General features: G+C 50.4%; 1 protein-coding gene across 4 annotated transcripts in view; it reads left to right on the forward strand.

Annotated features, from left to right (window-relative positions):
• Window positions 1-13,610, forward strand: part of RPH3AL (rabphilin 3A like (without C2 domains)) — an 80,101-nt gene that overhangs the window by 36,005 nt on the left and 30,486 nt on the right. The gene's annotated exons all lie outside the window — the stretch shown is intronic.

The raw sequence follows: 13,610 nt of genomic DNA on the forward strand, positions 1-13,610 counted from the left end.
TAGCTCAGAGGCTGAAGACACCCTGTGTGCAGTGTTCCCTGTAAGCTGAGCGCTTGGAAGGCCACCCAGGAGAGATGCAAATGCTGCCCAGCTGATTAGCAGAGCATCCACAGCCAGGAGCTTGTGTTTCTATTGGTGGTGCACATCTTTACTTGCCATGGTTAGTGGGAACATTACTACTACTACTATATAACCCTTGTACTCTGTGTGGAACAAAGGTGATGTACAAGTCTTCTCCTCTTCACTCTGTCTTGGGACAAAACTTCTAGCAGCTCCAGGAGTACCCCAGTTGCTGACCTTCAATCTCAGTAGACCTTCTCCGTGTTGTCTGAGGTCGTCTTCTTTTGTGTTTTCCTTGTGGGTTCCAGGCGAGAGCTTGACAGACTGTTCTGGAGGATGGTTTTCTGAGCGTGTGGCTAGCCATCTCCACCTCCTTCTCTTGATTTGATCCTCAATTGGGTCTTGTCCTGCTCTGTACCAAAGCTGCTTGTGTGTATAATTCTGGACTCACACCAGAAAGGCCATGCTGGGTGATAAGCCTCTGGTGATCTCCAGGGAGTTAAACTAGCGAGTCATCCACATGTTCTGTACCCAAGACTGAAGTCCAGGTTTGTAACTAAGTCCAGACATGCTTTATACTCTACAGAGAGCTGGATGCAGGAGCTCAACTGATACCGGCCTCTGGCTGTATGTTCTCTCTTTTGTTGTATATGAATTATCTTTTCCCATCTTCGCTTAATTACCTTTTTTCAATTCTTTCTATAAAAATAATAAAAGCTGTGATCACTAGACAGAAAAGAACATTAAAATGTCCAGAAAGAAGTGTTATGTGCACCCAGCATGCCGGGTGGTGATAACCTTTAGAGCTTTCTCAACAGTTGAAACCACAGTTCCAACCAAAGTGTTTTTCTAATGAAAACTGATGGGACCTATCTTCTTAGATGAGTAGGAAAATAACCTTATCTCCTCCCCTTCCCAAATTCCATCTCTGGTTTCTTTTCTATCTGGAACAGAGAGCGACACAGCAAATAGCACCAGAGGGCGACTCTCACTCTGGGCTCTAATCGCAGTGCTGCTGGTGGGTGATCTCAGGTGAATCACATTGCTGTTCTATGCCTCAGTTTCCTCATCTGTAAAATGGGAATGATGATACTGACCTTTGTAAAGCACTTTCAAGATCTTCTGATGAAAAGTGCTATGTAAGAGCTGGTGATGCTGTATGTGTTATATGATTCCTCTGCCCATGCTGATGTGCCTCGGGCCATCAGCCCTTTTTTTGTTAGATTTCTCCCACACCTCAAAAAGCAAAGGAATCAGGGAGAAATTTAAGGTGCAGAAACAAATCCTTCCTCACTGCTTTATCAGGGGGAATGGCACCCTGCCTGGGTGGCTCCTGCAGTTGGCAGTTCTGGGGTTGTGCCCAGTGTGTGCCATAAAGGAGCCAGTCATAGAAGCTGGCTCGGGCTGTGATATCACAGAGCTAAGAGCTACAGTAGCTCTTTGCAAACAGTGGTGAATCTCTATAATCCCCCTGTCTGATAGGGAACTGTAGATCTCTATTTGACAAGTTAGGAACAGGCAAAGATCTTAAGGCAGCATCAGCAACCACTTAAGTATGTGCTCATCTCACTGAATCAGCAGGGCTTAAACACATGGTTTAACTTGAAGCAGATGCATTGGGACTGAGGTGACTTGCCGAAGGCTCTGGAGAGTTGGTCTCAGAACTGTAATCAAAGCTCCTGGCTTCCACTCCTGTGCTCAAACCGGGTGAGCAAGCCCAAGGGTGGGTGACCTGTCAGTGTTACACCCCTCTGTGGCATTGAGACACATGCCCCCAGCAGGTTCACCCCACATGTTAGGCTGGACGATTTGAAGCACCTCATCAGCATGCGGTTGTCGGCCAGTGATTTTTCTGAGTCACAGCTCTGGCTGTTTGCACAGTGTTTACGACGTTCTTAACCAGGTTGGGTTGTGCTGATGAGTGAGAGGGGGATGCTGGCATCTAGACCTATATCGGTATCTGGTATGTCTCAGCCACCTTTGGGTGCCAACTGGCTCTACAAGTGCGGCGTGCTGCTCGGAGGGGGGTGCCATAGAAGGCTTTTTGCTGTAATTGGGCAGTTGGGACTGGGAAGTTATCAGAAAGGGCACCTTTGCTTTCTGCTGCTTCCCTGAGCGTGTCCAAATTACCCATCCAGAAAGCCAGTGCTACCTTCCTGGGCACTTGTCTTCACTTTACCTGTGGCACAGCACAAGCAAATCCTGTCAGCCGTCACCTGGTCCCAGGCGTGTCATTGGAACACAGAGGAAGATGCCTCCCATGGTGCTGGAGTGGGCACAGTATTTCGGCAGTGGTGCAGCACTGCTTGCTCAGGGCAGTGGTGTCCGTATGGCTCTGCAGCTCTGCACTCAGCCAGACCAGAAGAGGTGCCAGGGTTTGTGTGCCTCTGTGATCGTTTTCCTCACCAAGTGCTACTGCTGTGCACCTGGCTTTGAACGAGCAGCTGTCATTGGAGTGCCCTTGCAGAAATGGTGGGCATGGAGGACCCTTTGGATGAGCACATCTGGGAAGGACGGGGAGTCAGTGACCCTGGTTCTCTTCTTGTCCCTGCCACTGAATTGCTGGGTCACAACACACTGGGAGTTACTGGAATCACGCTCAGAGGACAATTTACCTCAAATCAAATCACCCATACTAAGAAGCCTGAGCGGCTCCACTGGCTGTCTGGAAAATGTCCCTGTTCTATCTGAAAAAGACCAGCTGGGTTGGTGCTGGAGTGGAGAAGCAAAAAATGGTTTATTCTCTCTCTGACGCTGATGATTCGGCCTAAGGAGCAGTCTCCTGCTGCACAATGGAGGCAGTGTAGTTCTGCTGTGGCTCCTTGTCTCCCTCCATCCTGACCTCCACTGGTGCCATTCTCAATGCAGGGGAGATGGTCTCTGCACTGCTATTGATGGCTGTTAATTCCCCAGTGGGCCTGGGCCAAAAATAAGACCCAAATAACAAAGCAAATGCCCAAATCCCTTAGGCCCCTTTGGAAATCTCAGATAGTCATTTAGAGTCCTCATCACTCTGCTTCCCTGAAGCCTCTGCTGGGCAGGCTGCTTTGAAATGTAAAAAGAAACAAGTTGCTCTGGCACAGTGTCATGTTTCTGGAGAGTTTTGGTCATTAGTGGATTCTGCCTGCGGCTGGTGCCCCAGCCACCCAGAAGCAAAACGCCTTGTTCCGCAGCACTTAATGCACTAAGTGTCATGTGTAGTTTCTGCGCACACCCATTTGCACCCACCTGTGAATGGAAGTGCTGCAGTACTGAGCAGTAACACGGGCAGGCAAACTAAATGGCGCCTGGCTGCAGCTCGTGATAAAACATCAGCTGTGACATCCCAATTCCCACCCTGCAGTATCAGGAGACGGTTTGGGTCCCTTGCTGTGAAATGCAGTTGAGCTAATCTGCGTGAAGCTGCAACTGTTCTGTGTGTCACACAGGCAGCCCAGCTGTGCCTCTGCCCCCCGCCCCCCGGTGTCTGTTGCTGTAGCTTATTACATGTAAAGAAGGCACTGTTCTTTCTGTACAAGTTTTCCTAACAGATGCATCCAAAAGGCTACAGATGGGTTTAAAGTGGGACCCAGGTGATGTGGATGGCCCACAGTACCCTCTGTTTCAATGCAGGTGCAGATAAAGGCTCATGTTCCAGAGGCCACACTCATTGCTGTGGGGATCTGGAAGCATGTTGTACCTTCCACCCCTGCACTATGAGCAGCATCACAGAACTGGCCAGGTGCATTAGCTGGAATTGCATCTAACTCAATATCAGAGGTGTAGCTGTGTTGGTCTGTATCCCCAGAAACAATGAGAAGTGCTGGGGCACCTTATAAACAAACAGATATTTGGAGCATAAGTTTTTGTGGCAGATACCCACTTTGTCAGATGCATAAAGTGCCTCAGAGAGGAAATTTGATGAGACAGCCATAGACTGATCCAGTCTAGCAAATCCTTCTCCCCAAAGGAGCCTGTTAGCTAGCTAGCTCCTTTTGCTGGGCATGACAGGGGATGTCTGGTGTCAGCAAGGGGATTGTAATGAGACCGATTGCTACCCTGACTGAGCTTGGTAAAGCAGTGAGCCACACTCAGTGAAGCTGGGGTAGCACGCAGTTGGTGGATTGGCAGAGGAACAAATGAGACTTGTTCAGACAGCTGTCAATGGAATAAGGCCCAGGTCTCGGGGATTTTAATCAGGGCATTTGTGCAGTGGGAGCGGTTCCCAGAAATCGGAGCTCCTACACCAGAGTGACTTCATTGCTGGAAGAAAGTTTGGTGTGAAAATGAAAATCTTCCCCTTGTGATTCCTTAGTAACAGAGAGGAATCTGTGCTAGTCTATACACTATCAAAACAAAAAGCAGTCAAGTAGCACTTTAAAGACTAACAAAATAGTTTATTAGGTGAGCTTTCGTGGGACAGACCCACTTCTTCAGACCATAGCCAGACCAGAACAGACTCAATATTTAAGGCACAGAGAACCAAAAACAGTAAGCAAGGAGGACAAATCCAGAAAAAGATAATCAAGGTGAGCAAATCAGAGAGTGGAGGGGTGAGGGGGAAGGTCAAGAATTAGATTGAGCCAAGTATGCAGACAAGCCCTTATAGTGACTCAGAAAGTTCCTGTCCCGGTTTAAACCATGTGTTAATGTGCCGAATTTGAATATAAAAGCCAGCTCGGCTGCTTCCCTTTGAAGAACGATGCAAAAGTTCTTTTTCAGTAACACACATACCTTTAGGTCATTAATAGAATTCCCCTTTCCATTAAAATGTTGACTAACTGGTTTGTGGATCTGGAGTGTTTTGATGTCTGTTTTGTGCCCATTAACCCTTTGTCTAAGGGAGTTAGAAGTCTGTCCAATACACAAAGCATCTGAGCATTGTTGGCACATGATGGCATATATGATGTTAGTAGAGGAGCATGAGAAAGTGCCCGTGACTTTTTTTTTTTTGTGATTCCTTGTATTTTTGTGATTCCTTGTATTTGAGGACTTGCCTTTTCCCAGACAGGGCAGGAATAAGGGCTGTCTATCACCCGGCATGAAATACCCATCTTGATGTGCAGAAGAGAGGTCGCCCCATCTCACCATGGTGCCTAGACCTGCCCATCTTGGTGGGCAAATGGCCAGCCTTCCTTCCTGTTGTTTTTCTGAATCCCTGCATGACCCATTAACTCTGTGCTTTGGCTGGCTTTGACTGGTCCCACCAAGTTCTACCCAGCCCATTCCTGAAATACCATTTACTTTATATATAGATTTACATGTCAACAATTAGTGATGCTATCACCATAATTAAAATCCTTTTCAAGCCTCTGTGTGCATTTACAGCTGAATGTACATCTGAATCTGAATTTACAGCCCCATTTGTAGCAATAAATAATAAACACAACTTAGCTGGTGGAGGAGGGGGAAATAATTAAAAAGAAACCCCCAACCATTAAGACCCAGGGAGAATGAAATGCCATCAGGAACCTAACAAAAGCTCCACTACGCCTTCATCAATCCCCTCTGTTTTCTTACCTCCCTTTGCTAAATGACGTTTTCAAGGCTGGCTGCCTCTCTTGCTTTATCATAATAAACCCCACATAGGTGGAAGAGTGCTGCTCTGAAGAGATGTATTTCACCTCTTCCCAGGCTTGTTATAAATGGCCCTAGCTGATGGCACTGCTTTTCCCAAGTGCTTTTGGCCAAAGTACTATGTTGCCACAAGAATGTTTATTTTGGGCAACTCTGGCTGCAGTCCAAGTACTGCACACCTGTTTGTATTTCAAAAAGCTCATCAATAGCCAAGCTGCTATTTTTGGGGCTGGGTGCGAATGTATAGAATTAAAATAGCATCCTATATCATGGGCCCATGACAGAAAGGAGGGTGGAATGCAGAATAATTGAACCTGGTACCAACTGCAAATGTGGAAAATTCTCAGGTCAGACATGCAATAGATTTCCCTGTTCAGTAGGGAGGGTGTAGATGGTGATTTCACTGTCCTTCAATTTGCCTCGTCCTCTGTTGCCCACCGCAGAAGTAAAGACAGCTGGGTGTAAATAATGGAATTAGAAATCTCCACGTTACAGCAAAGCAGATGAAGGCAAACAATGACGTTAAAGAGCATTTGCTTGTGTAGCTTATCTCAGTGCTATGCTGTAGGGTTGGATTGAAATGAATTCATAGGCATAACCGACACCTGGGCATCAATAATAAATGTTAGCCCGGTGTGGTAATACAAGCGCTAACATTTACATAAGGCTTTGCATCTTCAGAGGGCATGGCAGATGCTAATTAAGAAACCACTGCCGTCTCTGGTTTGCACGTAGGGAAATTGAGGCCAGGAGGCCCAGTGATGCTACAGGCTAGCAAAGGAATCTGCAAAAGAGCTGGGGTTAGAATGCAAATGTTGCTGCTTTTCCTGGAGCAGAAGAATGTGCATGAGGTAGACACACCCCCCTGCTAGTGCAGCTTGGTCCCACCACATCCTCTGGGTAATTTTGCTGTTGAAGGCAGGGTGCTCTAACTAGAGAGGGCTTGTCTGGAAGACTGGCCCTTCCTGTTCACCTCCAAACAAACCCCCTGTATGGGCACTAGTGGGTAGGTGGCCTCAAAGGCTGCAGCCAGGGTGCAGCTTGGCTGCCCCAGCAACTCTGTGCTCCTTCATTGGAGCAGCTGCCAAGACCAGGAGCCAAGGATTCCTCCTCGTCCCTCACCACCCACCCACACACACATCCTTCCCCCTCCACAGGAAGCTAGTGCCAGAAAAGGAAGGGGTGCTGCTGGTCCTTAGATGCAGGCCTGGAGAGTCATTGCCTCTTGACTTTGAGTGGCTCCCTCCCCTGCATGGGCCAGCTGTCGCAGCAGCCAAGGCAATCATGCTTCATCGCTGGATAGTTATGGTATTCTGCCCCACTGGGCGCACCTTACGCATACCACGTGTCTCCATTCTAAAGTGACAGCCTAGCCCACTCCATCCTCCACCCTCTTTTCTTGGTCTCTTGCAGCCCTTTACAGTGGCTGGGTTGGGAATGCTTCCCTGCCTCAGGTCGCTTTCGAGTTTCACAACTGAAGCTAAATTGACTTGGATGAAATAGATGTTGTTTCCGAGCACCTGGTTGTGGTTCTCTTCCTGTGATGTGAACGAGGACTTGATTCAGCTGCAATGGGAGTAGCCTGAGAGCTATTAAATCACAATGAATGTTCTGGGCTCAGTGCGGATATGGCTGTTTAAATCGTTTTCCATAATGAGCGGCTGAATCAGGTGTTTGATATTTTAATTTATTTAGGGCGAACAAAATCTCCCTCAAGGCAGATCTATCTAAGCCCAGATAGGGCCGGTGTTATTGTTCAATATTAGCTTCATCCTTGGTGTGTTTGCCCGCAGAACCACAAAACCATTTTGCTTATGATAGTGTGCCTCACAAAGCCTGAAAGTTCAGTTATAGAGAGGAAGAACAGCCCAGAGGGTAGAGCACTGGCCTAGGAGCTGGGCAAATTGGGTTTAGTTTCTGCTGGGTGACCTGGCTACATCCTACCCTGCCTCTGTTCCCTTAATTTTATGATGGCGATGAGAGATTTATGTTCCTTTGTATGGCAACATCCATAATCCGGCATGACTTTAGTTTGCCAACCACTAATCATGGGTGTGGCCAAATTTCCCGTGGTCCCGTAATGTTTGTTTACAGCTGTCAATCCTGGCTCTGTGTTCTGTGCTGTTATTTAGCCGTTGTTTGCCCCTAAACATCTTCTGAGAGCCCAGTAAGCAGTGGACGTGTTGGTAAGGTGCTAGAAAATACTGACTTTCCATCATCCAGCAAATTTTCTCATCCAGCACTGGTCAGGCCTTGAGGGTGTCAGAGGAGAAAGATTCAACCTCTAAGGTGCTTTGAGAGCCATGAATAAAATATGCAGTGTAAGAGTGAGGTGGTATTGCATATTGAACTGTTTGTGTTATCCATCTCTCCTGGTAAGCAACCCACCAGTGAAAAGCAGTATTTGCTCTCCCTGGTTATGGTGAACTCCTGGCCTCACTGACATCAATGATAACCATAACCAGGGAGAGCAAATACTGCTTTTCTTGGAAAGCATAAAGCCCAGTGTTAACAGCTCCAAACTGAAGCATCAGATGCTGGCTTTTATTTTTGAAGCATCACTGCAGGTGTAGCTTACTTAATATTAATCAAGAGTCATGCTCTTTCATCTTCGACTGTAATGCTGGCCTGTTTGCTGTGCCGTGATTTTGATTTGTGGCCATTAGTGCTAAACATCATGGTTATGTCTACACTAGCCTCAAACTTCAAAATGGCCATGCAAATGAAGCGCTGAAATACAGATTCAGCGCCTCGTTAGCATGCGGGCAGCTGCGGCACTTCGAAATTGACGCGGCTCGTCCAGACGGGGCTCCTTTTTGAAAGGACCCCGGCTACTTTGAAGTCCCCTTATTCCTATGAGCAGATGGGAATAAGGGGACTTCGAAGTAGCCGGGGTCCTTTCGAAAAGTAGCCCCGTCTGGACGAGCCATGCGGCAGTGAGCCGCATCAATTTTGAAGTGCTGCGGCTGCCCACATGCTAATGAAGCGCTGAATGTGTATTTCAGCACTTCATTAGTAAACTTTGAAATGGCCATTTGCATGGCCATTTCGGAGTTTTGGGCTAGTGTAGACACGGCCTGTGTGTCCTGACTTGAAAAGAAAATAGACCATTCAGACTTTGTATTTGTAACACAGCCAAATGTATTGAGTTAATAGTGGGCCCACTCTTGCCTATGTTCTGCCTTTAGAACTCGTCTACACACAAGGTTTTGTACTGCTATAACAAACTGAAACATCAAATGAAACTCACAATAAAAATCAAGTGAGTTTGGATGTCCACAGTGCAATCAGAGATGCGACAGCAGCATGTTCAGACATGACTGATCTAGCTTTGATCTAGGTAGCTTGAATAACAATAGCAGTACAAACTGGAGTGTGGGTTAGCCACCCGAATAATTATCCAGGTCTCTGGCCTCTCTCAGATCTGCTGCTTCTGTTGCTCTTGCTAGCTAGATTAAAGCTATTGCAGGTACGCTGCTAGTTGCATTGTGGAAAGAGGCTGTGGGCTGTTGCTTTGTGTTAACCCCAGTACAGATGAGGGGCTCATGTTTCTTAGGCTGGACCTTAGCAACAGCTTTGCCGTTTTGCAGCCAGTGTCAGGGTGGGGTGGGGAGGGAGGGTGGCTTTCCACAGATTCAGCTTCTGCTGGTGAAACCTTACCTGACTTAGGGCCCATGTCTAAGCCAGGCCTACAGCACAGATGTACATGGATAGACCTGTGTTGTTCGGGGACGTGGATCTTTCCCACTCATAAGTGATACAGTTATATCAACCTAGCCCCTGGTGTGCACAGCACTGTCAGTGGGAGAGCATGCTCTGGATGCTGACAGCCCAGACAGCATGCCTCTTCCCTTGAACGGTCTCCACACCCTGTTCTGTTTATCAGCAGAGTCAATGCTGTGTAGCTGGAGGCAATGTGAAATGACAGACATGTTCTTTATTAACTAGCAAGTTGGAAGCTAGGGGCAGGGACTGGGAGTGTGTGGTAGAGCTTTGGCTGCCTAGAACATGACAGTGCTTAAATGCTATGGCTTTGGTGGCTGTACTGTGGAAGGAATTGGGAATGGCAGCTCTTTAGGCCAGGGTTGGGGAGCTGTTTTTTATTTGGGGCCGCTGATCTACAGAAAAAAATCAGTTGTGGGCCACACGCAGCCCCGTGGAGGGGACATGGAGGCTCAGGAATGAAATTAGGGGCCAGAAATTAGTGGTTCAAGGTGTGGGCGGGGGCTCTGTTTTGGGAGCAGAGGGTGGGGTGTGGACGAGTTTGGGGGTGCAGACTCCAGCCATGTGTCACTTACCTCAGCCGACTCCCATCCACTGGCACAGTGAGGCTAGGGCAGAAGCTGCCATGAAGTGGTCAGGAGGCTCTGGGCTATGTATGCTGCCCCCCCGCCACCTGCAGGCACTGCCCCCTCAGTTCTCATTGGTTGTGGCAGGTGCACACGGACTCTGGCTAAAGCTTCCCTAATTGCCTCTGCACTTGGGAGTCACAGGGGCAGCTGGCCATCCTGGCACCCTGGCTTCCCTGTGTAATGGAGCAAGCCAGCTTCTGTGAGAGGCATCAATGGTCAGAGCTTCCAGCCCAGAATGCACAGGCTTGCTGTAGGCTGGCTGAAATTTAGCAGGGGCCTGGATGTGGACCACAGGCCAAAGGTTCTTCATGCTTACTTTGACCCTCCCTCTCTCCAAATCCAGCTCCTTGAGCCCAGGAGCAGGTCTGTCATGCTGCAAAAGGAGCTTTCTGGGCCAGTTGCTAGCAGCTGTTTGTTCTCATGGTTCATGTTCAGCCCTCAGATATTTTCTCATTTGCTCAGATATTTTCATGTTTGAGCATGTTGGAGGCTGGGGTATCTGGTTTGATAAGAGAACCCGTGCCATGCCAGAGCAGATGTGGAACAATGGAACCCCAGGTCTGAGCATGACAGGCAGCATGGGCCAGTGCAGAGAGCAGTGAAGTGTGAATCAGGAGACTTAGAAACTGTTCCCCAGCTTGCCTATAACCAACCATCAGACCTGGGATAAATCACTTCACTTTCCGTGCCTCAGCTTCCCCATCTGTGAAATGGGGATGAAGCTGATTCTTCCTTGCATGCAGAAAGCCTTTTGGCAGTCCTGGTCATTGCTATCGTCATCCAGTGTGTCAGGTGCTCTTTGATTGTGCTCTTCTATAAAAATGTCAGTTGCAGAATCCTTGGTGCAAATTACATGTGCCCACTATTAGAGCACATTTCCAAAGTACTTTGAGAACTCTGGGTGAAAGGTTGCATAGCACCTAATATAGCTTTCTTTCCTCTGTTGGCTGCCCCAGGTCCAAGCAGAACTGCAAGATGCACATTATGCATGAACTATTTAAGCATTTCATCTATCAGAATATATTAAATTGGGCACAGTGTCTCATTAGTTCACTATTCTGTGAGCCATGAGGCACAAATGAAATTGCAATTTTCTGATATTATTTCTTCTCCATGCTGCATCTCTCCTCCACATCTCTGCACTTCATGTTAAATACATTTAGCATGAATTCTTGATCACAATGGTGGTGTTTCTAAGTGGAGTGTATTCTGACAAGACATTACATGTTCCTGCCCTTTCCATGCCTGCTGCATGTTTGAACTGTCTGAGGCTACGTCTACACGGGGATGCTACATCGAAATAAGCTATTTCGATGAATAGCGTCTACACGTCCTCCAGGGCTGGTGCCGTCAACGTTGTTGGGCAGCACTACATCGAAGTAGGCGCTGCAGGGGAGCGTCTACACACCAAAGCGGCCCAAATCGAAATAAGGGTGCCAGGAACAGCTGCAGACAGGGTCACAGGGTGGACTAGCACTTCCCAGGCAACAGCAAGCCGCTTCCTTAAAGGGCCCCTCCCAGACACATGCAGCCTGCACAGCACACGGTCTGCAGAGCCACAAGCACGCACACCCGTGGAAGCAGCATGGATCCCCAGCAGCAGCAGCAGCCAGAGGGCCACACACCCGCTCCTGGAGGAGCAGTGCTTGCCCTGCTTAGTGCCATGCAGGAGGCAGCTGACCATCTTTTATTTGAGGAAGATGAGCTGCCCCCAGGGGATGAGGAAGCAGCCCCAGACCTTGCTGCCCTCCCAGCCCCCCCACCCCACCGCACACGCCGCCGGCTGTGGAGGTACCCCACGAGCATGGACTGGTGGGAGCGGCTGGTGCTCGGCGAGTAGGACAACGAGCGCTGGCTCCGGAACTTCCGAATGAGCCGGCAGACATTCCTGGAGCTCTGCCAGTGGCTCACCCCTGCCTTATGGCACCAGGACACCTCCATGCGACATGCCCTCACCGTCGAGAAACGGGTCGGCATCGCTGTCTGGAAGTTGGCCACTCCAGACAGCTACCGATCCGTAAGGCAGCAGTTTGGCGTGGGTAAGGCCACCATCAGGGCTGTCCTCATGGAGGTAAGAGGACCCGGGGGGGGGAGCCCTGGGAGGAGCCCAGTGGGGGAGAAGCCCGGGGTGGAGGGCCAGACACACCCTGCACACCCCTCACCGGTGGTCTCTCATGTCCTTCCCCTGCAGGTCGTCCGCGCAATCAATGCCCTGCTCCTCCACAGGCTCGTGCGGCTTGGGGACCTGGATGCTGCCATCGTGTGGTTTGCCAGCCTGGGCTTCCCATATTGCTTTGGGGCTCTGGATGGGACCCATATCCCCATCCGTACCCTGGAGCACAGCGGAGGACGCATCTTCAATAGGAAGGGATACCATTCCGTGGTCCTCCAGGCCTCGGTGGACAGCCGAGGCCGCTTCCTGGACATTTATGTTGGGTGGCCTGGCAGCACCCACGACGCCCAGGTGTTCAGAAATTCGGGCCTGTGCCGCTGGCTGGAGGTGGGGACCTACATCCCCCAACGGGAGATCCCTGTGGGGGACACCACCATGCCCCTCTGCGTCGTCGCAGACGCGACGTGCCCCCTCCGGCCCTGGCTCATGCACCCTTACACGGGCCATGTCACAGCCAGCCAGGAGCAGTTCAACACGTGCTTGAACCATGCGCGCCAGGTGGTCAAGCGCACTTTTGGCTGCCTCAAAGGGCGCTAGAGGTGTCTCTTCACCCGCCTTGATGCAGGCCTCACCAACATCCCCCAGCTTGTGGGCGCGTGCAGCGCACTCCACAACCTGATGGAGAGCAAAGGAGAGGCCTTCTTCCTGTGCTGGGCTGTGGAGGCTGGCAGGGCTGACGTCCAGCCACCCGCTGCCCCCAGTCGACAGGTCGACCCTGAGGGGATCCTGGTCCGGGAGGCCCTGCGGGCCCATTTTGACCAGGCTGCGGGGTGAACTCTGGCAGGGCCAGCTGTGGGTGAGCCACCCACTGCACCCCCGCATCCTCCACAACACTCCCTGCCCCCACGCCCACACCACAGAGCACCCGAGAGCACAAACCCCCACACTTTTCTTTGAAATAAATGGAAATGTTGTTTCAAACAGAACACTGCAACCTTATTATTAACAGAAGAAAAGGGGGGAACTATGTACATGGGGAGGCAGCTACTAAAACGGGTCCAACAAAAACTATTTACAAATGGGGGAATATGTACAAAGAGGGGGGCCACGTCCTTGGCCCCGCACCCTAAAGTCCAGCACCCAGTGTTGGGGGGGCGCGACCCACGTCTCGGCTGGAGCCCTGGTCGAGGCTGGGTGGGGGTCAGGAGAACCAGCAAATAGGGCCGGCTGGTGTCCACAGGCCCCGGGCCCCCCTCGGCGGCAGGCCCGAGGGTGGCAGACGGTGGAGGGACGGCGGGTGGAGCGGCAGGTGGCGCGGCAGTGGGGGCCAGGTGCTGCACAATGTGGTCGAAGGTGCGCATGAAGGCCCCCCAAGCCTCCTGGCACCAGGCCAGCGCTCGCTCCTGGAGCTCTAGCCGCCGCTCCAACATCTCCAACTGACGGCGGAGGGTCGCGAGCAGCTGGGGGTCCATGGCCGTCCACAGGTGGCTCCTCCGTCGGCCTCGTCCTGGGGCTGGTCGGTGCTCCGC

The sequence above is a fragment of the Carettochelys insculpta genome, chromosome 19 (genome assembly GCF_033958435.1).
Source record: "Carettochelys insculpta isolate YL-2023 chromosome 19, ASM3395843v1, whole genome shotgun sequence".
NCBI lineage: Eukaryota > Metazoa > Chordata > Testudines > Carettochelyidae > Carettochelys > Carettochelys insculpta.